The sequence below is a fragment of the Loxodonta africana genome, chromosome 6, assembly GCF_030014295.1.
Source record: "Loxodonta africana isolate mLoxAfr1 chromosome 6, mLoxAfr1.hap2, whole genome shotgun sequence".
Classification (NCBI taxonomy): domain Eukaryota; kingdom Metazoa; phylum Chordata; class Mammalia; order Proboscidea; family Elephantidae; genus Loxodonta; species Loxodonta africana.
Window position 1 is genome coordinate 68,368,538 of NC_087347.1, and position 27,191 is coordinate 68,395,728.

General features: G+C 40.2%; 1 protein-coding gene across 12 annotated transcripts in view; it reads right to left on the reverse strand.

Moving 5' to 3' along the window:
- OSBPL6 (oxysterol binding protein like 6) overlaps positions 1 to 27,191 on the reverse strand; it is a 238,983-nt gene that overhangs the window by 149,082 nt on the left and 62,710 nt on the right. The window contains exon 2 of one of the 12 annotated variants that reach the window (XM_023542810.2): positions 19,022 to 19,161. The exons of 10 other annotated variants lie outside the window; for them this stretch is intronic. The gene's annotated coding sequence lies outside the window, so the exon portion shown is untranslated. Of the gene's footprint in view, positions 1 to 2,490; positions 9,652 to 19,021; positions 19,162 to 27,191 lie in introns of those variants that run through there. One more of the 12 variants, XM_064286951.1, reaches the window with a different exon arrangement.

Sequence of the window (27,191 nt, forward strand, 5' to 3'; positions counted from 1 at the left end):
TTTTTAGAGGATAAAGGTAGGAAATTTTATTTTTAACTAAACAAACTAATGAACTTACACTGACGCTTCCAATTCAAATTGAAGATTACAAGTGATTTTTTTTTTTTTAAACAAAAAATTTCCTACAGAAGAAAAATACATTTGGATCTAACTCTACTGTTGAATTCTCACTGATTTCTTTTAAATTAAATTGAATGTAAGCTCTGGGTACAGTAATTCAACCACTATTTTGATCATTCCTCTTCTGCTTAATTAGCAAAACCGAACCATTAAGTAATCCCATTGAGAATGATGAGACAGGTAAATGGCTTTCTGGATCTTACAATTATCAGTACTTGACCTTAAAAATTCAGCACAATCTGAAAAGGAATTTGATCAAGTGACCTCCAAAAGCATATAGACAGGTACATGACTGGAAATTAGTAGGGCACTAGGGGTGGTAATGCAATGCTTATAAGCAAAGGACTTAGCTAGTTCCAGGCCAATTATTTCACGGTGCAGCATCTCTTCTGTCACCAACCTTACTTACAGAATCTGCTCTGTCACTGAAGTGAAAAATACATCTTTCATGAGGAAAAACTGCTTATCTCTCTACATGAGCTTGAGCAATGATAAGGCAACTCCAGGGCCTCGGTTTCTCAGAGTATTGTTGAGGGAACCATCTTTCTGTAACTAGGAAATAGAGATGTAGTTTCAGACTCAATAAAAAGCAGTGAACTCTGGCCAAATGACTAGAGCTTCACAGACATTCTGCTGAAAACAAGAAGCCAGACACAAGAATACACACTGAGAGGTTCATATGAAGTTCAAGAACAAGCAAAGTAATCTTAGGTGGAGAGAAAAATCAGAACAGTGGTAACCTGCAGAGGGTGGGGAAGTGACTAAGAAGGGGCATGAGGGAACTTTGTCAGGTGATGGAAACGTTCTATATTGTGATAGGTGTGTACGTTACATTACAAAAACAAAACAAAACAAAACCCAAACCTGTTGCCATCGAGTCATTTCTGACTCATAGCAACCCTATAGGACAGAGCGGAACTGCCCCACAGGGTTTCCAAAGAATGGCTGGTGGATTCGAACTGCTTATCTTGGCAAGTAGCTGAGTTATGAACCACTGTGCTACCAGGGCTCTATATGTTACATAGGTATATCCATATCTCAAAACCGTACAGCTAAGATCAGTGCTTTTTAGTATATGTAAACCTTACCTAAAAAAAAAAATCGTCATGTGAGGATGAGAGTGGATGAAGGTTAAGGTGCAAATGATACAAGGATGACAGCATACTGATGATTGTTGAGGCTGGGCGATGGGTCCATGGGGTTCGCTATAGTATTCTGTTTATTTTGTACAGGTTGAAATTTTCCATGATCAAATTTTTTAATAAAGTTTATAGCTTCAATCTATTCTCTACCACTTAATAGCTGTGGTTCCCTGGGCAAATCACAACTTCATTTTATTCATCTATAAACCCCTGCACACCTCCCTCAACACAACTCTGGGTTTTGCTAAGTATTGAGTGAGTCAATGGCTACAAAAGCAATTTCTAAACTGTGAAGCAGTATATAAATATAGCAAATTAATAATAATGAAGAATTTGTAATTACTAATAGTCTACATTCCACCCTGGCAATTTTGAAGAGATCGTTAATATATTTCTTTCAATAGAAACATGAGTTGTATCTATTCACTTTTCAATAATTCCTATTTTATAATGCAGAAATATGGATAACACGAATGTTATTGATATTTGATTAAAAAGTATACTACGTGTTTTTTTTTTCCCCATAACTTCCTAACAATGCAAGTAATTTGGCCTTTAGAAAAAGTCTGTATTCCTTGTACATACACCAACCTGACAGCAAGAGAAGATGGCCAAAAGCACACCCCATAAGGAAGTTAGTTCAGTGTTTTAAATGATGTGGCTAAATCATATGCTCGTAATTGAAAATCAACTATTAAAAAACCTATTGAAGTTTGACCATCTGAAATAACGTTCAGGAGCATATGCAGATCACCATATTAGGCATAAGAAACACTAAAGCCTTGACAGGAATCAATTATACTTAGAAACTAGAAGGCTATGCGTTTGACCATTCAGTGTTAAAACACATGTATAATAAACTCAAGGAAGCCCAGCTCAAAGTGGACATATGAATTAGTCTTCTATTTTTTAATTTGCCTCTGAGGCTAACCTCAGTTGCAGCTACCACCAAATATAACTCAGTGCTGAGAGAGAAAGTGAGTTGCAGGTGCAATTCTTGTCTAACGTTCTGGTCTAATCCCCACAAGTCAGGGTGAACTCTGAAAAGACAAATCGATGGCCTCTTGTGCTGTTGTTGGCTCAAGTTTCAAAGTAAATAAGCAGACTACAGTTATGTCTTAAATGAGCACATTCTAGTTCAAAAATATACTTTTAAGGAAATCACTTGGATAGATTCTTTTGTATTAGTCTTATCTTCAAATAACAGATGTGCGCACCAAGTGCCTACCTGCAGTTTTCCAACAGCTTTTGAGATCCTGGTTTCTGGAGCACGTTGCTTTCATTTGAGCTCTCCACCCTGGTCTTTCAGCTCTGCCATGAAACGGTCTGGTGAACTCATCCTTGTGCCGTGTCAGATGCTGCAACCGCTCCTTTCCACATGACTTCCTAAGAAGCACCAGCTAACTCTACCAACTGCTGGGTTTTAGAAGTTGCCTGAGGAAGACCATCTGAGCTGCTGCGTATGAAATTACTAAACAAAAATGAGGCTGTAACTGCTCACTTCTTATTCCTTTGTTATGCACACAGCACATTGCACAGCACCATGAACCTTGGCAAAGACACTAAGGGCTGGTCACTTGAAGGCAAATCGAGGCTTTGAGCTAACAACCCTGCTCCAACTATCAGGAAAGCCTTCAAGATCTAATTCCACAAAATACCAAAGTATGTTCAAAGTTTATATCTACCCTTACAGTCTAATATCCCGTCTGTGGAAAGGGTCTTTCTAGTTCCTAAGAGGCTGTGCCGCTTTCTCTAAACACCAATTTTTTGCTTTTCCCTTGTAAGTTATCACAGAGCTTTTCTGCCACTGAAGAGGAAAGCTTTCCTATCAGCCCATGAAACCACATAACTCCCTGTGTGGTCCACCAGGTAAAGAGAAGAGGAACTCAAGAGGAGCTGAGCTTCTCTACTGTTTTATCCCAGACTAGGATGTTCTCCTCCTGTGGCAGAGAAATCATAGACATCAAGGTCAAACCACAGGATGGTGTGAACACCAAGGCCTGCATGAATTCCAAGGATTTTGGACTAGACCATTTCTTCCAAGGTCATTTTAACTCAAATTCTATCATTCAGAAAGACACAGGAAATTGGAAGAACAGAGGAATCAAGTGAGAACAGGCAGATAGAAGGAAGCTCTACAGGATTTTGGACTGAATCATTCCTCTGTCATCCTCCTCCCCCAAATCAGTTTATTTTATCAAGTTTTTCTCCGCCGTTCCTCCAAATGCAGGCCCTGATGTCACACTATGATACGAAGGGAAAGACAAGGTGAGGGGCTGGATAACTGGTATAAGGGCCTCAAGGCAACCTCTATAGCACTCAATCAACCACCCAATCAATGGAGCAAAATCCTTATTATGAAGTTTTAACCAGCAAAGGGCAATGGTGTTGATACCAGAGAACTACCTTTTTGAAAACTTCTGTTCCAGAGAGCCCTAGTGAGTGAGCATTATAAAACAGCAGGCCCCAAAACTTTTCACAATCATCTGGGGGCACTGTTTAAAGATACTAGTACCTGGACTCTTGGTAACGCAGTGGTTAAGAGCTCAGGCTGCTAACCAAAACGTTGACAGTTCGAATCCATCTGCTGCTCCTTGGGAACTCTATGAGGCAGCTCTACTCTGTTCTGTAGGGTGACTATGAGTCAGAATCAACTCAAGGGCAACAAGTTTTGGTCAGATCCCACCCTACTCCAACTAGTTCAGACACTTTGTCATGGATCTGAAAATCAGAATTTTTAATAAGCTCCCCAGGTGATTCTTAAGTAGCTATGCTAGTATTTGGAAACTAGTGTACACTAGTCTTTTTCAATTCTCAGTTCTGCTTTGAACTGAGTGAGTCTGAGGGGTGGATATATTATCTACTTGGAGATGCCCAACAGGTAGTTAGAAAGACAGGTCTGACATCACAGAGAAAAGTTAGGTGTGAGAAACAGAACTGGTGGTTAGCTGACTAGAGCTGACAATGGATGAGGCTTGCCTAGGTAGAATAAAAAGAAGAAATCATCAATTGTAAAAAAGAAGAGTCACGGGCGGAATCTTTTTTTTTTATTATTATTGTGCTTTAAGTGAAAGTTTACAAATTAAGTCAGTTTCTCATACAAAAATTTATATACACTTTGCTATATACCTCTAATTGCTCTCCCCCTAATGAGACAGCACACTCCTTCCCTCCACTCTCCCTCTTCATGTCCATTCCGCCAGCTTCTGACCCCCTCTGCCCTCTCATCTCCCCTCCAGACAAGGGATGCCAAAATAGTCTCATGTGTCTACTTGATCCAATGAGCTCATTCTTCACCAGTATCATCTTCTATCCCACTGTCCAGTCCAATCCCTGTCTGGAGTTGGCTTTGGGAATGGTTCCTGTCTTGGGCTTACAGAAGGTCTAGGGACCATGATCACTGGGGTACCTACAGTCTCAGTCAGACCATTAAGTCTGGTCTTTTTATGAGAATTTGGGGTCTGCATCCCACTGCTCTCCTGCTCCCTCAGGGATTCTCTGTTGTTCCCTGTCAGGGCAGTCATCGATGGTAGCCAGATAGGGAGAATCTTGAAGCAAACAATATTTAAAGGTGCAGCTAAGGTGACCAACCATCCCGGTTTACCCAGGATGGAAGACTTTCAGTGCTGAAAGCAGGCAAGTTTTAGCAAACACGGAATTGATCACCCTCTGCACAGTACAGACAAGGCCAACAAAGATGTCTGAGAAAGACCAACCGGGATTGCAGGCAGAGAACCAGGCATGTGCATACCCCAAAGGCCAAAGCTGCGCAGGGTCTCCAAAGGGAGCCAAGAGCGTCAGTGATGACTAACCCTTACATCTAAACATAGAGAGGCACCACCGCCTAGAGAAGAACAGCAGACTCAGACAGAAGGCAAGGATCCCAGTCATACTTCTGCTACTTATAAGACTCTGGGAACTAACATTTTTTCTGCACTTCATTTCCCTAACTGTGAAAAAGGATTGATCAGATCTGTAATTCCATTAAATTACCAGATAATAAATAAACCTTTACCCACATCAAATTTAAACATCAATGGCCAAAATTCTCACGTCCCCTGGAAAAGGTTTTCTCACAAAACAAAATGACCAAACACTCAATTTGTTGTCCATTCCTACTTCTTCAAAAGCAATTCCTGAAACATGTCTTCTTACAACACATTGACAATCCACACGTGACATAACACAAGGCTTATCTCATCATAACATCCATGTTATCGGGCCACTTTGATCGCCACTACAGTAATTTGAATGTCCCCCATTATTTGTCACCTTCTAGAGATGCTGGCCATAGTACACTTTCTCATAAATGTTCAGTTGCTGCAGAGAAACCAGGGGCCATGATCACATGTCAGGATCCCTGATATACTGCTCCAAAAAGGTCATATGATTTTAGCAAAAGATCCAAATAATACTTAGATAGGGGTTGTGTCATGAACAGTTATCTCATCAAGCCAGGAAGGAACAGCAGATAATTAATTCATGCTGATGAAAGACTGTCTAGAACTATTAGGATTAATTATATGTGATGGGGTAGTATCTATGTCTCTCTGCAGATTTAAATTAGTTCTATTCCAGTAGCCTCAAGTAATGTGATCTGTAAATTAGATGGCATCTGATTCAATTTTATTTGTTTAACAAAGACCACTGGGCTATTCTGTAAAATCTTAGTTTAGGTCCTGACCAGATTATGAGAGCCATAGTCTCCTGTTATTTGTTTCACCCAAATCTTCTTTCCTGCTTTAAAAGTCTTGGTTTGGGGAATTATGCTAAAATGCAGGGGTCAGGAAGCTATAGACGCTAGATCAAATCTGGCCCTCTGCTTGTTTTTGTAAACAAAATTTTATTAGAACCCAGCTATACCCACTGGCTTATGTATTATCTATGGCCGCTTTTATGCTCTAACAGCAGAGGTGAATAGATGACAACAGAGAAAACAAAGCCAAAAATACTTACTAGCTGGCCCTGTACAGAGAAAGTTTACCAGTCCCTACTATGAAATACTAACATTAACGCTATTTTTTTAAAAAAGGAAATGAAGTGATAACATTAAAAGCTTTATACCATTTTGGCAACAATTAAAGAAACTGGATGGTGACTTTTCAATTCAGGAATTAGCAATCAACAACTCAGCCCTTGTAATCACCAAGGGCTCATGGAACACTTTTTGGCATAGTGGTTAACATGGCCAAGTGTACGTTCAATACAACACTGCTCTTCACTCTCCGATAGTCTTAGGAACACAAAGAATAAACATGTCAACACGGAAAAATGATAAAGCACATTTCTTTCTGCTTGGAGTCCAGCATTTCAAAAGGAGAAATTATACAATGACAAGCACACACACACAGGCTGGCTGCTGCCACCATCGTTTATAATCTAATGAAGAAAATGCAGTGAAGCAGCAATAAGGGAATTGTCTCCATTTGGTGCCAATGCCTATGAGGGAACTGTCACTGTTAGAGGAATCTGGAATTTAAATCAACATAGTTCTTCTGTGGCTTCACTGCTTTAGGCAGAACAATGTGTGATGAGAAAGAACAACTGCTTTCAAAATCGAAACTACTGTGAGCCTTAAAAGATCACCAACATAGATGCCCTGGAGACAGATTAGATTGCCAGAATGACAGATTATATTTACCGAGAGGCTCTTGGTGAAAGTCCACCTCCTCTGCAGTAATTAAGCATGAAGAGCCCTGCAATCTCCTTTCTGCTCCCATGGAAAGCCCTTGCAAGCAGAAATGGCACACTCACAATTTATCAAATTTCATGGCACAGAAAATTAAATGCAGATATTCCTCTAGTTGAGAGAAACAGGGAAAAAAACAACATAGTAATGGTTGCTAAGTTTGATTTTACATTATTGACAGAGTAAATGCCTTACCAAATAAAAAGTTTAAGAGCTGGGTATAATTCAATCCTTCAGTTCCTATTAAGGATCACAATGGGTTTCTCCTACTGGGACACTGAGATCTGGCTCTTTACACCTTCTTTGGAGTCTTAGTCCTCTAGTATCCATCACCTTCTGCTCCCTGAGCCCATTCACTCCCTTGTTTAGCTAAAGGTGGGTCCCATGCCTGAAGTCCTTGGGCTTTCACTGGACAAACACGGAGACTACAACGCAAGCTCACTCTCCTATAAAGGAGGAAGAGACATCACAGACTGTCTCACAGCCAAGAGCATGAACAGCTAAATATGTTTACACTTTTTTTGTTCAAATATTTGCTGAATGTCTACTAAGTGCCAGGTATTGTATTCAAGGTCAAAGTTTGACAGTGAGCAAAAATCAGATCAATCCAACAATACCAGAAAATTAAAAATAGTTTAATCCTGGATAATGAGATTTTAGCTGATTTTTAAAAAATTTGTTTTGCTTCTTTGTAATTCTTGTTTGCCAAAATATCAGCATTGAGTAAGTATTATTTGTACAAATAGGAACTGGACAATTCTCATCTCTTCCTCTCAAATATCTGCCACTCATAACCCTTAAGTCTCCAAGCCAAAATCTTAGGAGAAACCCTGAGTCAAAAGACCTGACACTAACTTCTCCATTCTCATCTGTTCAACAACAGGAACCTGACATTCTTGTGTGTATACAAAGCAATACGTCCTGATCTTTACTTAATAGAATCATGTTCTTTACCAGTGGCTGTCCCCTCCAACTAACATCAGGGTTGCAGATCAGATTACATAATTTCTTTTGTTGATTTTAATAATACGCATGAAAAGAAAATCATAAAAATATAGATATTTCATTATAAAAAGGTCAAACTTCCAACCTGTAAATATTTACACACAATCACACACACAACCAAACCTCTGAAACTTTTTAAAAAGAAGCATTAAACATTTTGAAAGGACCTTCACTTCCGCACAGTACTTTTAAAATGTATCAAGAAAATTTACATTGCTCCTCTGCTATATCATAAATAAGCTTTATAATATGGGGTTACGGAGCCCTGGTGGCAAAGTGGTTGAGCGCTCAGTTGCTAACCGAAAGGTCATCGGTTTGAATACACCAGCCGCTCCACGGGAGAAAGACGTGGCAGTCTGCTTCCGTAAAGGTTTATTTACAGCCTTGGAAACCCTATGGTAAACTTTCTCTATGATAAATACAAACGAACAAAGTCTCCATATAATACCAGCACTTAGTATCTGTGAAATCCTGGTCAAGTCATTTAGCCTTTCAGAGTCTTAGCTTTCTCTTCTACAAAGTGGGTATGATGTAACTTTCCCTGCAGGAGCTTCCAGGTTTGGAGGATAATGGGTACTCCATGGACACACTGTTCCCAAAAGATCACAAAATCAACAAGAGAACAAAGATAATCACAAGACCCATGCTATTCAGCATTATTAGGAGACAGAGAATACCAAAAACTTCAATTACCTGTTAAGTGGAGAAATAAACACAAAATTCTAACAGAGCTCCTGCCGCTATTGCAAACCAGTGAGAACTAGGGGATAAAGGTGCAAAGAGGACTTAGATGAAACATAGACAAAATAACTCCCCAAAGAGAGAAAGTCCTGCACTAAACGCCAATGTATCAAACAGAGGCCTCGGACCTGGTAGTTCCCAGTACCCTAGCAACTTGTAGGGGAAGGGCTTAAAGATAACAAGGATCTGAGACTTTGGATGGAGGCTTCCTGAAGTGTTGCTTCTGGGAGAGAAGGAAATAAATAGAAGGACTGGTGCTTCTTGGAGACATAGCAGTGAAGTAAGGAGGAGAATTAAGGATACTACACAAATGAAAGAGAAGCAAGACACAGCTTGCTTCTCACCATCCCCTAAAGAAACTGCACTTCACTGTATTGACAGAAATGAGCTCTTTAACTAGGAAAAAGAAAACCTGTTGCCGTTGAATCAATTCCGACTCATAGTGACCCTATAGGTTCTACTCCTACTCCTCTAGGAGTAAAACTGCCCCATAGAGTTTCCAAGGAGCACCTAGTGGATTCGAACTGCCAACCTTTTGATTAGCAGCCAAGCTCTTAACCGTTGTACTACGAGGGCTCTTTTGGTTTTCTGATTTTTTTTCTATTTCTGGGCATTTTGTGGGGGATATTCCTCAATAAGAATCTAGTAGATTTAAGGATCTACAAATCTACTAGAAAAGACTTTTATGGCTGCTGAATACTCTCTGCCCCCCCCCAAAAATCATGAACCAGAAGAAAACTGCAATACAATACTCCAAACTGAATTAAATATCTTCACGTAAGCATTTGGAGAATTTATAAAACACCTGGAATCAAAATAAGTTAAGAACAGAAATGACACCTCTCCTCAAAATAAGGGAAGAAACTCAATAAGAGCTGACTGAACTCATCAAAGGCAAATCATATGAGAACACCAATAAAGAGAATGATGAAAAGGAAATCAGGAAAATGATACCACTTATAATAGCCCCTAAAAAAAAAAAAAAAAAAAAAACTTGGGAATAAATCTAACCAGGGATATAAAAGACCTATACAAAGAAAACTACAAAACACCACTGCAAGAAACCAAAAGAGATCTACATACATGGAAAAACATACCATGCTCATGGACAGGCAGACTCAAAACTGCGAAAATGACAATTCTACCCAAAGCGATTTACAAAGACAATGCAACACCAATCCAAATACCAACAACATTCTTTAAAGAGATAGAAAAACTCATCATTAACTTTACATGGAAAGGGAAGAGTCCCTGGATAAGTAAAGCACTATTGAAGAAGAATAAAGTAGGAGGGCTCGTACTACTTGACCTCAGAACCTACTCTACAGCTACAGTAGTCAAAACAGCCTGATACTGGTACAATGACAGATACACTGACCAGTGGAACAGAACTGAGAACCCAGATGTAAATTCGTCCACCTATGGTCAACTGATCTTCGACAACGGCCCAAAATCCATCAAATGAGGAAAAGACAGTCTTTTTAACAAACGGTGCTGGCAAAACTGGATGTCCATCTGCAAAAAAATGACACAGGACCCATACCTCACGCCATATACAAAAACTAACTCAAAATGGATTAAAGACCTAAATATAAAGCCAAAAACTATGAAGTTCATAGAGGAAAAAATAGGATCAATGCTAGAGGACCTAATACACAGCATTAATAGGATACAAATCACAACCAGCAACACACAAGCTCCAGAGGATAAGCTAGATAACTGAGATCTTCTAAAAATTAAACACTTATGCTCATCAAAAGTTTTCACTCAAAGAGTTAAAAGAGAACCTACAGACTGGGAAAAAAATTTTTGGCTATTACAAATCTGACAAAGGTCTAATCTCTATAAGAAAATCCAACACCTCTACGACCAAAAGACAAATAATCCAATTAAAAAATGGTCAAAGAATATGAACAGATACTTCACCAAAGAGGACATTCAAGCAGCCAACAGACTCACGAGGAAATGCTCATGATCTCTAGTCATCACAGAAATGCAAATCAAAACCACAATGAGATACCATCTCACCCCAGCATTACTGGCATGAATCAATAAAACAGGAAATAACAAATGTTGGAGAGGCTGCGAGGAGATCCGAACTCTTATGCACTACTGGTAGGAATGCAAAATAATACAACTATTTTAGGAAATAATATGGTGCAGCCTTAGAAAGCTAGAAATAGAAATACCATATGATCTAGCAATCCCACTCCTAGGAATACGTCCTAGAGAAATAAGAGTCATCACATGAATAGATATACGTACACCCATGTTCACTGCAGCATTGTTCACAATAGCAAAAAGATGGAAACAACCTATCAACAGATGAATGGATAAACAAACCTCAGGACATACACACAATGGAGTATTATACAATGCTGAGGAACAATGAATCTGTGAAGCATCACGTAACATGGATGCATCTGGAGGACACTATGGTGAGTGAAATAAGTTAATCACAAAAATCATATAAGATCACCATTATAAAAACTCATGAAAAGGTTTACATACAAAAAGAAACAATCTTTCATTGCTGGGAGCCAGGCTGCAAGGGCGGCCCCTCTGCACCCACTGCCCCCAGCATAAACATCGAAGAATTCCTGAAAAGTCAGGTGCTGGGAGCCAGGCTGCAAGGGCGGCCCCTCTGCACCCACTGCCCCCAGCATAAACATCGAAGAATTCCTGAAAAGTCAGGAATATCTCTGTCATCTGTGTTATGTTTCTGTTTCATTTTCAGCCTGTGTATAGCAGAATGTATAAGCATAAAATTCCATTATAGATTTAGGGACCTTTGGAGGGGGGCGTCCTACTCATAATCCCCTGGTGAAATCCCGGGTAGGGACAGCCCGTGTATTACCTGGGGATCAACATGAAGTTGTCTTAGGGGGAAAACGAATAGCTCAACTATGGAAAACAAAAACAGGATGGTGGAATCCTGGTACTTACCGAGGCCCTTTTGTGATTAAATCACCACCCACACATGATCCCATAAAAGTGGAAAAACAAAAGGCAGTGAGTTCTCTCAGCCGATTTCTCAGCCAATTACAGGTCGACCTTCTCGTCTACCCCGCTCACTGCCGCGCTTGACTGGTCTTTGGGTATAGAGATTGGGCTAATTGTCCTTGGCATAATCATGGACAATATGACGTAACCCAAAGTGGCTGGACTTCAAGAACTTGGCCACCCTGGACAAGATGGACAAAGCCTATGTGGCAATGGTTTTGCAAAAAGATTAATTGTTATAAAAACTGTGGAAGGTATTGCAAGATTAAGCATAACTGTAAAGCAGTATGAAGTCAATTGTTACTTTGTGTAAAAATAAATCAACAAAATATTCTCTTCAATTAAACAAAAACTCATTGTACTTGTGTGCATATGCGGAACTGTACTATGTGTCACTTGGAAAATTATGTCTCTGGGAAATGATGTTATCTATAATGATTATATCTTGTACTGCCCCTTTACTGATCATGCGATGTTATGCTTTTGTAAGCTTATGATATAAAAGACCACGTAAAAAATAAAGAGCAGGCTTCTTTTTCTGCAGAATGAAAATATAAGACACACTACGTCTCATTCTTTTTCGCCAAACTCTACCCCTCCTCTGGTGACCCTGTTCTTTGCTGAGGCTGGCCCTCGGCATTTCATGGTTATGAGGGTGGGGAGAGTTGGGGATAGAAAAACACTTAATAGACAATAGATAAGCAGTAACTTTGGTGAAGAGTAAGACAGTATACAACACTGGGGAAGCCAGCACAGCCTGTACAAGGCAGGGCCATGGTAGCTCCACAGACACACCCAAACTCCCTGAGGGACCAAATTGCTGCTCTGAGGGCTGTGGGGACCATGGTCTCAGGGAACATCTAGCTCAACTGGCATAAGAGAGTTTATAAAGAAAATGTTCTACATTCTACTTTGGCAAGAAGCATCTGGGGTCTTAAAAGCCTGTGGGCAGCCATCTGTGACACTCCACTGGTCTCACCCCTTCAGGAGCAAGGAAGAATGAAGAAAACTAAAGACACAAGGGAAAGATTAGTCCAAAAGATTAAGGGACCACATCTACCATGGCATCCACCAGGCTGACTCCAGCACAACTAGATGGTGCCTGGCTACCACCACTGACTGCTCTGACAGGGATCATAATACGGGGTCCTAGACAGAGCTGGGTAAAAATGTAGAACAAAACTCTAACTGAAAAAGACAGAGTAGGCTTGCTGGCCTGACAGAGACTGGAGAAACCCTGAGAGTATGGACCCCGGACACCCCTTGGGCTCAGTAATGAGGCTACTCCTGAGGTTCACCCTTCTGCCAAAGATTGAACAGGCCCATGGAACAAGACTAAAGGGGTACACCAGCCCCGGGGCGGGGACTGGAAAGTAATAAGGAACAGGAAAGCTGGTAATAGGGAACCCAGGGTTGAGAAGAGAGAGGGCTGACATGTCGTGGGGTTGTTAACCAATGTCATGCAACAATGTGTATACTAACTGTTTGACGAGAAATTCGTTCGTTCTGTAAACCTTCATCTACAGTTCAATAAAAAAAAAAATATGAAAAATGAAGAATAAGTTAAGAGGTGCTTGAGAAAGAATAAATTTGAATTGATATTTAGTATGAATCAGAATCGACTCCACAGGAAAGGGTTTGGTTTTGGTTTAAGAAACACAGAAGAAAAGCTGAAAACAAATGCAAGGAACAGTAAAGAGCTTGAGGTGTTTGGGAAATGGTTAGAAGTTAAGTACACAATAGCATGGGGGCAGGGGGGTGGCAGCACAGGAAGATAAAGTTAACAAGCAAGAATGGAGCCAGAGTAACTCATTCAACAAGTATTTTTGAGTGTCTACTGCATGCAGGGCACAGTTGCTTGCGACTGTGAATGGAATTGGCTCACGCCCCTACAGGCAAGATAAGTGGAAAGTCAGGGACCTTTCATCAGAAGAGTGATATGATCAGTCTAAATTGAGAGGAAGGTAACTCTAGAAGCGGAATGGAAGACATTCTGCAATGAGGTGAAACTGAAAGACAGGCTAATTAGGAGATCATAATAAATAATTCTGAGATAAAAGCATCAAGATTTCCTGATGACCTCACTGAAGAAAATAACGGAGGCTTTTATTTGGGGAAGCTGAAAAATGACTCTATGAATAGATGGAGAGAATCTGAGCTCTATTTAGTGGCATATGCATATATAGAGAGAGAAGAACCTTGGGAGAGTGTGGAAACTGGAGAACTAGATTTGGGAGTGGTCAGAAGGGGTAGCTCCTGGATATAAGGAGAGGGCCCATGGGTTATTCAGTTCTCATGCCTCAGAGGGTTATGGACCAACTCTGGAAACATCAATAAATATTTAAGGGTAGAAGTGGAAGAAGAGCACTGAAAGACAAAAAGAGACACGAGTAGAGCCAAAAGAGAAGATGCCCAGAACCCACAAGAAGAGAGATTTTTCAGAAATGGTGGCTGGTCCACAGAGGCAAAAACTGCAGGGAGACCGAGTACAGTAAGGACTAAAAAATGGCAACTCAACACCACCAGTGATCTTACTAATAAGCAGTTTCAGAAGTGTAGGAACAGAAGCCATAATGTAACGGGTCGAGGAGTAAATGGTATTCACAAAGCAGAAAAAGGAAACAGAGTACTCTCAGAAGAGGTTTCACAGTAAAGAGAAGAAAGGAGATAGAGGTTGGTGCCTTGAAAGGGAAGTAGGATCAAAGAAAACACTGGGAGTGAAGGGACAGGTAAGAGCCAGTGGTAAAGTCAAAACTGCAGAAACCCCCAAAAGAGAATATAACTGATACAGTAAGAGAGAAAGGGGCCAGACGGTCTGGACAGAAGCTACAAGGTCAGCTTTTAGGGCCTCTACCAAAGCTGTGAGAGCAGGGACTTAGGACACAATCCCAGTAGTCCATGAACACTGGTCTGTTTCTTCTCTGAATTTCTATAGGATGTACTGTAGGATTTAGGGTTGGGGACATAGAGTCTAAGACATGGCTTTGAATGTCAGTTCTGCCACTTACCATCTAGGCATCTCTGAACAAATCATAATTCATCTGAAGCTCAGTTTTCCCATCAGTAAATCAGGAGTTACAATACCAGCTCCATCCTCTACCCACCTACTTCATGGTGTTTTTATGTGGATCAAATGAGATAGTATATGTGGATGCATATATACACAAAGACAGGACAGCTCTATACATAAAATACTGTATTAGTATCTAATTATTCCACATATACTTGTTTCCCATCAGAGACAGTATTTGTTCAATCTGCGGTACATCAGACCCAGTCTTTTGAAGACAGTAGATGTTTAACACACATTGAATGAGTTGGAATAAGCACCAGCCTCCTATTCATTAAGGGCGTGTTGCTGAATTATTTTCTGTGTCCCACACCACTGCACAGTAAAACCATCATGCTTAAACCTGGGGGAGGTTCCCAAACTGAGTTTTTGGTAAGACTCTGTCTTGGTCATTTAGTGCTGCTATAACAGAAATAACACAAGTGGATGACTTTAGCAAAGAGAAGTTTATACTCTCTCAGTCTAGTGGGCTAGCTGTCTGAATGCAGGGTACTGGCTCCAGGGGAAGGCTTTCTCTCTCTGTCAGCTCTGGGGAAAGTCCTTCTCATCAGTCTTCCCTTGGTCTGGGAGCATCTCAGTGAAGGAACCTTAGGTCCAAAGGACATGCTCTGCTTCCGGCACTGCCTTCTTGGTAGTATGAGGTCTCTCTGCTCACTTCTCTTTTATATCTCAAAAGAGACTGGCTTAAGACACTATCTAATCTTGTAGATCTCATCGATATAACTGCCACTAATCCATCTTATTACATCATAGTGAGAGGATTTACAACACATAGGGAAATCACATCAGATGACAAAATGGAAGACAATCATACAATACTGGGAATCATGATCTAGCCAAGCTGACAGATATTTTGGGGGGACACAATTCAATCCATGACAGACTCCTACTGAACAACAGAGTTCAACTGCATACATTTTGCAGCAGCATTTTCAAATTAGCAGAAGTGCAATCATGAAAAGGTTGCCATATGTTAAAGTCAATAATTTTTTCTTTTTTTTAATTAAGAAAAACCATAAGAAATCCTGTTCCAAGAGCACTCAGCCATTGGGTCTAGAGAAGGCATGTATACATGAGAAAGTCAACCAGCACACCCCAGCTGAGGAAGGAGGCACGTGCTCCCCAAACTGCTGTCTTGTGGTAGAAATCCACTAGTGAAAGAAGTCATGCTTGAGTTCTATCAAATGCTCACGTAAGAAGTCACCAAAGTCAAATCCATCACGTCATTTCACATTTGCTTCCCTGTTACCCCTGAAATGGAGCATACACTGGAAAAGTGCATTTTGCTGTAACTCCTACAGTCCCACCTACCATTCTATCGAAATCTTTTTAATTTCAGAGGTAATATAGCATCTGTACCTTAGCACTTTGTAGGCAGAAAAATAACACATGGAGAAATACACTTTTTCAATACCAAAGAAGCAAATTATTTTTTCCTGTTCTACACAGTAAGTACAATAAGGCTCACACATTTTAAGCAACCTAGATAAGCTCTTTCTTGTTCATATGAGGCATGAACAAGTGTTTTAAAATTAAACTGTTAACCAAGTGTCAGGGACCATAAAATAGCATAAGCAGTAGTCTCCCTCTGAAAAGTAAACACCAGGGTATTCAGAATCACATGAAACTATAAAAGCATATAGTAGTAGTACTATCTATTCAATGAATTTGAGTCAAGAGACCTACGTACTACCGTCACTACTCAAGAGGAAAATGTTAGTATTTGATATTATTATTATTTTCATTTTCTACAAAGCCATTCATTTATTATTCATGCAAATATATTTTGGGCCCCTAATGATGTGCCAAACACAGTGCTACGACCTGGAGATAAAGTGTTAAACCAGATAACCTCGTCCTCATTCTCATGGCCTGATGGTCGAAAGAGAGAACCAAATTTTAAAAATTAAACAAAAACTAGGCATATGATTCGGGGCTCTGGTGGTACAGTGGTTAAGAGCCTGGCTACTAGCCAAAGGTCAGCAGTTCAGCAGTTCAAATCCACCAGTCACTACCTGGAAACCCTATGGGGCAGTTCTACTCTGTCCTATAGGGTCGCTATGAGTCAGGAATCAACACAACAACAGGTAAGCATATGATCCACCACTTATCTGTCAGTTTGTTGTACTATGGTGGCTTGCGTGTACTGTGATACCAGAAGCCATGCCACCAGTATTTCAAATCAGGATCACCCATGGTTGACAGGTTTCAGCAGAGCTTCCAGACTAAAACAGACTAGGAAGAAGGACCTGGAGGTCTACTTCTGAAAAAATTGGCCAGTGAAAGCCTTATGAATAACAGCAGAACATTGATATAGTGCTGGAAGATGAGGCCCTCAGGTTGGAAGGCACTCAAAATATGACTTGGGGGAGAGCTGCCTCCTCCAGTCACCCTTAATGACGCGGATGGAGTAAAGCTTTCAGAACCTTCATTTACTGATGTGGGACAACTCAAAATGAGAAGAAAATGCTGTCAACATCCATTAATAATCAGAACATGGAATATACAAATCAACTAAAAAGCAGTATGATGATAAACGGAGAAAATACTGAAGTTCTCAAGGATTTCACTTTACTTGGCTCCACAATCAACGCCCAGGGAAGTAGCAGTTAAATTAAACACCGCATTGCATGGAGTAAATCTGTTGCAAAAGACCTCTTTAAAGTGTTAAAAAGCACAGATGTCACTTTGAGGACGAAGGTGCAAGCCACTGTATTTTCAATCGCCTCATATGTGTGTAAAAGCTAGACAATGAATAAGGAAAGCTGAAGAAGAAATGATGCCTTTGAATTATGGTATGGGCAAAGAATATTGAATATACCATGGGCTGTCAGAAGAACAAACAAGTCTGTCTTGGAAGAAGTACAGTCGGAATGCTCCTTAGAAGTGAGGATGGGGAGATTTTGTTTCATGTACTTTGGACATGTTATCAGGAGGGACCAGTGCCTGGAGAAGGACATCATGCTTGGTAAAGTAGAGGATCAACGAAAAAGAATTACATTCTGAGAAAGTAGAAAAATCTTTGTAAAAAACCCGCTACACAGGGTTTTAACCCATCTTTTACATTTTACAACGAAAAAGAGGAAGACCCGCAGCGAGATGGGATTGACACAGCAGTTGCAACAAAGGGCTCAAGCACAGCAATGATTGTGAGGATTGCACAGGACTGAGTAGTGCTTTGTTCTGTTGTACATAGGGTTGTTATGAGTCAGAACCAACCCGATGGCACTTAACAATAACACAAGCATACAATTACAAATTTTAAGTGCTAGATAGATCATGGTACTATGAAAAAGAATAAGAGCGGGACCTAATGTAATTTGAGAGGAGAAGAAGGCTTCTTAAAGGAAACAGCATTTAAGCAGACACTGAAGGGCAAGGGAGAACGGGACACTCCAGACAGAGGGAACAGCATGTGCAAAGTCTTTGAGGCAAAAAAGAGCTGGCACACTACGAAAGGGAAAAAAGGCTGGTGGAGTTTGAGCACAATATGCTAAGGGCAGAGAAGCATAAAATGAGGTGGGAGTTGTAGGCAGGAGCCAGAAAATTCAGAGCCACACCCCCTCCAAAAAAAATTTGGGTTGTTTTGCTTCTAAATACAATGGAAAGCAGACAAAGAGGTTAAAAAGAGCAAAGACAGGGTCAGATTTGTATTTTTAAAAGAATGGAGGAGGGCAGGATATGGGAAAGCTATGGCAGTGGAGATGGGGACAAAAGAGGATGAGCTTGAAATGTATTTTGGAAATAAATGAACAGGGATGTTTAACTTGGGTAGGGTAGTGCAGTGAGGGAGGGAGGAGTCAAAGGTGAACGCAGCTTTCTGGCTGGAGTGACTGATTGAATGGAGGTGCTTTATATAAAGAACCACTATTGTTCCTTAGTTGCTGTTGAATTGATTCCAAATCATGGCGACCCCATGTGTGAAGAGTAGAACTACTCCATAGAATTTCCAAGACTGCGACCTTTCAGAAGCAAATCACCAGGCCTTGTCTTCCCAGGCTCCTCTGGGTGGGTTTGAACTGCCACTTTTCAGCCAGTAGTTGACTGCTTAACTGTTTGTGCCATCCAGGAACTCATTACAAAAGGTACAGTTGATAAGTAGGAGATCAAAAGTTTGGTTTTGAACAAAAAGTTAAAGATGTCTTTGAGACTTCCAGGTGGAAATGTCAAGTAAGTGGCTAGATTAAGTGAAAATAAAACATAATACATATGCCATTTCACTTTTATGAGCTATTTTTTTTAGCAGCTTACCCAGGTAAAGATTGTCCAGCCTTCTTTGAAGGAGTCACTCCCACAATCTGACTCAGCAGGGCAAGGGGTTGGGAATACAGGTCCTTTCTAAGAACTCTGAACTCTGAAAGTGCTCCTTCTCAACTACCGGACATTACATTCTGAAAAAGTAGATAAGTCTTTGTAAAAATCCACGACACAGGGTTTTAACTCATCTTTTACATTTTACATGCAAACACACTTTCTAAGGTTTTATGTATAGATATACTGTGCCACCTGTTTTATAAGAAGCCCTTGTGGCACAGTGGTTAAGGTGTTCGACTGCTAACTGAAAGGTCAGTGGTTTGAATCCATTGGCCACTCTGAGGAAGAAAGATGTGGCAGTCTGCTTCCATAAAGATTACAGCCTAGGAAACCCTCTGGGGCAGTTCTATTCTGTCCAATGGGTCACTATGAGTCAGAATTGACTTGATAGCAATGGGCTGTTTTATAGCTGCCTTAAAAAAAAAAAAAAAAAACTTAAGTTATAGATGATTAAGTGAGCTCATCTACCATTTCTCTAATACACAGTTAAACCATCAGTCTCCTACTCATATTATAACCAACTGGTGGCATTTTGAAAAGCACCGCAAGGTGGTATGAAATCACTGTATCAACCACTGATTAACTGGTTTCATGTTATAAGAAACTCCCAGCCCATATGTAATCCCTGGGTTATTTTGTTAACTAAGATATTATAACTCAAAATCCATTGTTCACTCAAAATTTACAGTGAGCTAAGTAAGAGCAAAAGCTGCAGAGGCAGGCTCACCACGCTTGACTCTGGCAGAGTGACATTTAACACCAGGGCGACTGCCAAATAAAAAATATGACATCATCCACATCTGCTGATTCACAGGGAAGGGGGGGAATAGGAGGAGGAGATACGGAAGCCAAGAGAAATGTGGGAATTGTGATTACATTTTGCTGGAAATTGAGCTAGACAACTGCTTAAAAAGGTTACTAAAACAAAAAACCCACTGCCGTCAAGTCGATTCCAACTCATAGCAACCCTATAGGACAGAGTAGAACTGCCCCATAGGGTTTCCAAGGAGCGGCTGGTGGATTCCAACTGCCAATCTTTTGGTTAGCTGCCGACCTCTTAACCACTACACCACCAGGGTTCCAAAAAGGTTACTGGTAGCCAGTAAGGAAATAAAGAAAAGGCAGGTACTTTGTGCAATGAGATACCAAAAACCAAAACCAAACCCAGTGCCGTCGAGTCGATTCCAACTTATAGCGACCCTATAGGTCAGCGCAAAACTGCCCCATAGAGTTTCCAAAGACCACCTGGTGGATCTGAACTGCCGACCCTCTGATTAGCACCCATAGCACTTAACCACTACACCACCAGGGTTTCCGCAGAGATGAGTCAATAATATCGGTGAAGCGGGGAAGTAAATGGGCAGTTTTAGCCATAGTCACAGATGGTTGACAGCACGTGTTCCGTTTTATTCTTCTGAATGCATATTTTACACACTGAATCCACTTAAAAACATAGCTCTCAATCACACTTCCACAACATATATTCTAAAAACCATCTTAAAGCCACTTTTGTCAAGGCAATCATTTCAACTAGGCACAATTTTACAAAATATCTTTTTAAAAAAGTAACAAAATAAATTTAAAAATGGTCAATACACAGAATACAGAAATACAATTTCTAGAGTAAGAAGCATATTTGTGCTACATGTGCCGAACTGCTTTCACTATAAATTTATACCATAAATATGCATGCATACAGAGTTCATTTATGGTATCAAATAAAAATGAATTAAATATTTAATCATAAGCCAAGTTCATTTTTCACAGAATAAAAGCCCTAAAATAAAGAAAAGCAAAAACAATTCATTGGCATCACATCATTTGTGCAATAATTATATCCTAGGAACCTACTATTTGGTTTAGGAACCTACTGTGTATAAGGAACTGTGTGAGACACAAGGGTAAGGTGGTGGATTACTGAACCAAAAGCAGAACACTCTCTGAGAAGTGGGAACAGGCCCCTGGGTGACAATTAATAATAACAGCGGTAGTAGAAATAATAGTAACAACTATTAACATTAACTTTTATTACGTGATTATTACACAATTGGTTCTCAGTTAAGCACTTTTTACGTATCATTATTTCATTTAATACTCATAACAGCCCTATGAAAGAGATACTGTTACAGACTTCCATTTGGAGATGAGAAAATTGAGTCTTAGGGATAAATCCTTTGCCCAGGATTTTATCGCTAGTAACCTTCCAGCCAAAGAGCCCCAGTGGCACAACAGTTAAGTGCTGGACTGCTAACCAAAAGGTCAGAGGTTTGAACCCACCAGCCGCACCACAGGAGGAAAGATCTGGAGATCTGCTTCCAGAAAGATTACAGCTAGAAAACCCTATAGGGAAGTTCTGCTGGAATTCGACTCAACAGCACCCCATGACAACAAACCTTCCTTCCAGCCAGGATACAACCCATGTCTGTACAGCTCTGGTGTCTGTGCTCACATTCTCCAACAATAAGAATCCCTAATTTTAATCTTTTTAAAAATAATTTATTTTTGTTGTTGAAAATATACACAGCAAAACATATACCAATTCAACAATTTCTACATGTACAATTCAGTGATATTGATTATATTCTTCTAGTTGTGCAACCATTCTCACTCTCCTTTTCCAAATTGTTCCTCCCCTATTGACATATATTCACTGCCCCCTAAATTTCTATGTAATCTTTTGAGTTGCTATTGTCATTTTGATACCCTATAGATAGTTCAAGAAGGAGCCCTGGTGATGCAATGGTTAAGCATTCAGCTGCTAACCAAGAGGTCAGAGGTTCAAACCCACCTGCCACTCCACAGGAGAAAAGACCTGGTGATCTACTGCCATAAAGATTAACAGCCTGGGGCAGTTCTACCCTGTCCTCTATGATCACTGTAAGTCAGGATCAACTTGACGGCACACAACAAAAACATTGCTTTGTTTTAAGAAGTTTTCAGGGAATATTTTTGGTTTAAGGTTTAAAGATTACATGAAGAAGAAAACACCTAGGTAGGACCCAAATTCTAGAGGCAATAAGGGAAAATACTGAGACTTTTCTCTGTAAAAAATTAACGTGAATTTTCCATATGGAAAAAAATACCCAAAATAAAATTAAGTAGAATATCTCATTTTTTTTTTAAAGTCTTTATTATTATTGCCTTTTATTATCACTATCTTTATAAACCCAGTTTTTGTCTTTGAGGGTTGGCACGAGAATGATAACATCAGCAAGTTACATGCTGCAACACTGGATGTAGTACACTTTACTAACGATGTACAAAAAGGGAAGAAACCAAAATGGATGGTGGTAAGTACTCGTAAGTGCTCGGTTCTTCCTAACTTGAATACGTTGTCAGTCAGGGACTACCTGTATACGTACATATCACAAATGACAAAAGGTCCCAAATCAATACGAAGTAGACAACCAATCTGTCATGGGTTGAATTGTGTCCCCCAAAAATATCTGTCAACTTGGCTAGGTCATGATTCCCAGTATTGTATGACTGTCTACCATTTTGTCTTCTGATGTGATTTCCCTCTGTGTTGTAAATACTACCACTATGATGTTAACAAGATGGATCAGTGGCAGTTATATTGATGAGATCTACAAGATTAGATAGTGTCTTAAGCCAACCTCTTTTGAGATATAAAAGAGAGAAGGGAGCAGAGAGACAGGAGGACCTCATACCACCAAGAAAGAAGCATCAGGAGCAGAGCGCATCTTCTGGACCCACGGTTTCTGCGCAGAGAAGCTCCTAGTCCAGGGTAAGATTGATGAGAAGGACTTTCCTCCAGAGCTAACAGAGAGAGAAAGCCATCCCCTGGAGCTGGTCCCTGAATTTGGACTTCTAGCCTACTAATCAAAAAACAAAACCCGTTGCCGTCGAGTCAATTCTGACTCATAGTGACCCTACAGGGCACAGTAAAACTGCCCCATAGGGTTTACAAGGAGCAGCTGGTGGATTTAAACTGCCAATCTTTTGGTTAGCAGCCATAGCTCTTAACCACTACACCACCTAGCCTACTAGACTATGAGAAAATAGATTTCTCTATGTTAAGGGCAGAGATGGCGAGACTCTGTCTCTCATACTTTGGGCATGTTATCAGGAGAGATCAGTCCCTGGAAAAGGACATCATGCTTGGTAAAGTAGAGGGTCAGCGAAAAAGAGGAAGACCCTCAATGAGATGGACTGACACAGTGGCCGCAACAATCGGCTTAAGCATAATAACAACTGTGAGGGTGGAACATCTCCGGGCAGTGTTTCGCTCTGTTGTACATAAGGTCGCTATGAGTCGGAGCTGACCTGATGGCACCTAACGACAACCACATAGAGGTGACAATAAAAGATATGAGAAGGGATGAGAATTATGAAAAAAGAAGACATTGACGGTCTACCAGAAGATAATCCATATATTTAGGAAATATAGGAGAAAGGGCATCTAAAGGAGACAGGAAGACCATGGGAGACCTAAGAGAATACAATAAAACAGGTACCATGAAAAGACGCCACAGTGTCCAAAGTTGCAGAAAACTAAGGAAGATAAGAGCTAAGGAAAGGCTACTCACTGGATTTGGCTGCCAGGAAGTCACCTCCGTCCTCTGAGAGCATTTTCAGTAATGAGTAGTGTCAGAAGCCTGATTCAGGACTGATTCAGGACTGAGTAAGTAGAGATAACAAGTGAGAGCGGTCACAGGTAAACTTGGCGATGATGGGAATAAAAGGAAAAGGAGGATGGTGACGGATAGAATGACACGGTTGCAAGAAGAATCTTTAAAGCAGTAGTTCTCAACCAGGGGTGATTTTGCCCCTAAAGAGACATATAGCAATGTCTGAAGACAATTTTGGTTGTTACAACTCTGGGTGCTCCTAGCATCTAATGGGTTTAGACAGGGATAAGCATCCTGCAATGCAGAGGACAGGCCCCACAACAAAGAATATCCCAGCGAAAAATGTCAATAGTGCTGAGATTGAGAAACCCTATTCTAAAGGATCGGAGAGACCTGAGCATTTTTTGTATGGTTATAACTTAATTGTTACAAGAAAGGAAGAAAATAAGGGACAACTCAAGAGTCTCATAAGATTAGGAAGGTATAAGATTAAGGACAGAGGCAGGTGGGTGACCCTTTCCAGTTGTTTGAAGCAGGAGGAACGGAAATGAGGAAGAAAAGAATGTAGAGAGCTGGAGATCAAAAAAGAAGGAAATTGAGAGAACTCATATCTGATGACTTTGATCTTCTTAGAAAAATAACCAAGAATTCTATGGAGATATTGGGGTGGAAATAGGGTCTTCAGACAGTGAAATACTTGGAATAGCCTCTGTGGAGGTGGAATCAATTAGAGGGACATGAAAGGATTACCAAGTATCCCTGAAGCCCCAGTAGGGGGAAAAAAAAAGCTCGGTTTCCTGAGTATCTACAGCAAAAAGGTTATTAACCCCTGGAGCAGGAGGTAAGAGCATACCATTAGAGTTTTCCCAAGGTCAAGATTGGCCAGTTGGATTAGAAAACAAGAAGTGAGAAAATTTAGACATTCCAGCTGAATCTGCTCATTTGAGGTCAAGGCTAAGGCAATGAAACCAAAACTAGATGATCTGAAAAGATTACTTACTTTGGTATCGGTATGTCAATTACACTGTTACTGAATCCCCTTACATATTTTACAGCAGGCACTAGTGAGATGGTCGTCAGAAGTTAGTAAGTCTGTATCTGAGCAATTCAGCCTCCCTCTGACCAGTGCTAGCAGGCCCACATGAAAATCAAACCTCTCTGACATCAAACCCTCCTTAGAGTCATAAATTGCAGAAAGATGGTAGTATGATAGAGTAACACATAATATTCATTATTGTAGGAGGAACATCATGGCCTACAGCCGTAGGTAATAAGCGGAATTCAACTTTACAACTAAAGCAAAATTAGCCTTCCTTTCTTGCCTTCTGCGCTCTAACCGATTGCACTGTCTGAAGACACAAATACCAAGTAAATAGTATTCGCTAGACTTATAATTTTCTTTCAAGATCAAGATATGGGGAATACAGTTGTATGCCATCGTTATTTTAACTATAGTTACCTTTAATACAGACCTATTTCAACATGTTCTATCATCTTAAAGAAACAATTCAATTTTTAATGAACTGCAGCACGTAAGAAAGTAGATTGAATAAAACCAATGGAAGGGAAACTCCAGGGTGGAAAGAATTACGTCTTATACTTCCGCAAATCCTCTCATGGCTTCCTGCATACATAACTGTGCAATAATTATGTACTGATAAAATAAATAAAATATATATACTTCTGAAGATTCAACTAATGGCAAGCCTTTTCTGCTCTTCGAAAGTTGCAAAATTAGTCAGAGACCCTAATGTTAACTTGAGTAACTTAGGTTTCAGACACAGCAAAGTGTTCCAGAATAGGAGGCTGGATATTTAAATTAAATTAGGTAATGCACATAAAACATTCAGTGCTGTGTGAGCACCTATATCCACTTCCTCCTTTCTATAACCTGTTGGGAAACCGTGGTGGCATAGTGGTTAAGTGCTACAGCTGGTAACCAAAAGGTCAGCAGTTCGAATTCACCACGCTCTCCTTGGAAACTCTATGGGGGCAGTTCTACTCTGTCCTATTGGGTTGCTATGAGTCGGAATCGATTCGACGGCAACGGGTTTGGGTTTTATAACCAGCTGACCCACTGACTTTGTCATCAAGCAAAACACTTAAGTAACTTCTGTGAGTCTAAACTTCTTTTCTAGCTAACTGTGTGATTCCCACTTTGCAACCATCTGAAAGACTTTTTAAAAGGAGCGAAGTCCATTAACAAGTTACCTTATTTACAGCTGACAGAAAGTCTGTGTATTTTTTTATTGTTGTTGCTAAAATGGTCTATAATACTAACTTATGTCTGAGTTAAAATTTTTTCCCATAGAAATTCATTTATAAAATGATAATAGAAGTCATTGTAATTTGGTCATTATAACTGGAATGAAATGAAAAAGAGATTGAAATTCACATTCTAGCTTTGGGCACATTTCAGGAAAGCATCAATGAATAAAATGAAATAAAATACTAGTGAGTAGGAAAAGAAGTCACAAAACAGACTCAATTTTGCATACCCGTATGTAGTGGGCTCTAGTTTTCCTAGATGTGTCTCCACTATTCCCAGCTACTACTACACCCAGAGTTCTCGCCACAGCCACCTTTCAACACCTGTGTCAGTTGGATGAGGCTTGGTAACAAATATTTACTCAACACCTACTACTTTTAATTCAAAAAGTCCTCTTTGGATGACAAGGAAATACTCTGGGGAGACTCCAGGCACAACAGAGGAAACAGGTTTAGCACAGAACAAGGTGGTCCAGCTGCTCCAGTAATACTTCCTCCTCCAACAAGTCTCCAGCTTGGGACACAGTTCACATGCCAATAAAAATGGAGGATGGAGAGGTGTCAGTGGAAGACAGGTGGGGGAGAGGAGTTCCACATCTGTCAAGTTTGATTACAGAGCACACTCTTTATTTTTAAAAGAAAGGGGGGAGTAACAGAAATCATGCCTTCTTCTCTCAAGAAGCTTAAAATCTAACAGGAGAAACATTTATATAAAATCTTTAAAAAAGAAAGAGAGAGAGATAGTATAGTCCTGCACACTCTTTTAACTCAGTATTGAAGTCACCCTTCGACCAAAGATTATGCAGGCCCGTAAAACAAACAATAACACATGTAATTCAACCATGTATATGAGACTAAATGGACTTACCAGCCCTGGGGCAAGGACAAGAAGGCAGGAGGGGACAGGAAAGCCAGACAAACGAAAATGGGAAACCCAAAGTCAAGATGGGGAGAGCACTGGCACGTCACAGGGTTGGCAACCAATGCCGCAAAACAATATGTGTATTAATTGTTTAACGAGAAACTAATTTGCTCCATAAACTTTCACCTAAAGCACAATAAAAAAAAAAAAAGAGGCTCATATTGTTTCTAATATCTAGAAAAATCCAAATCTGATGCTACCTATGCAACAAAAAATTGAAACGAGAAAAATTGCACGCATGCGTGTGCGCACACACACACTGGTTTGGTTGTGTAAAAGTAACGATTATAGCATAATCATTTCAAAATAAAGTTTCTAAAAAATG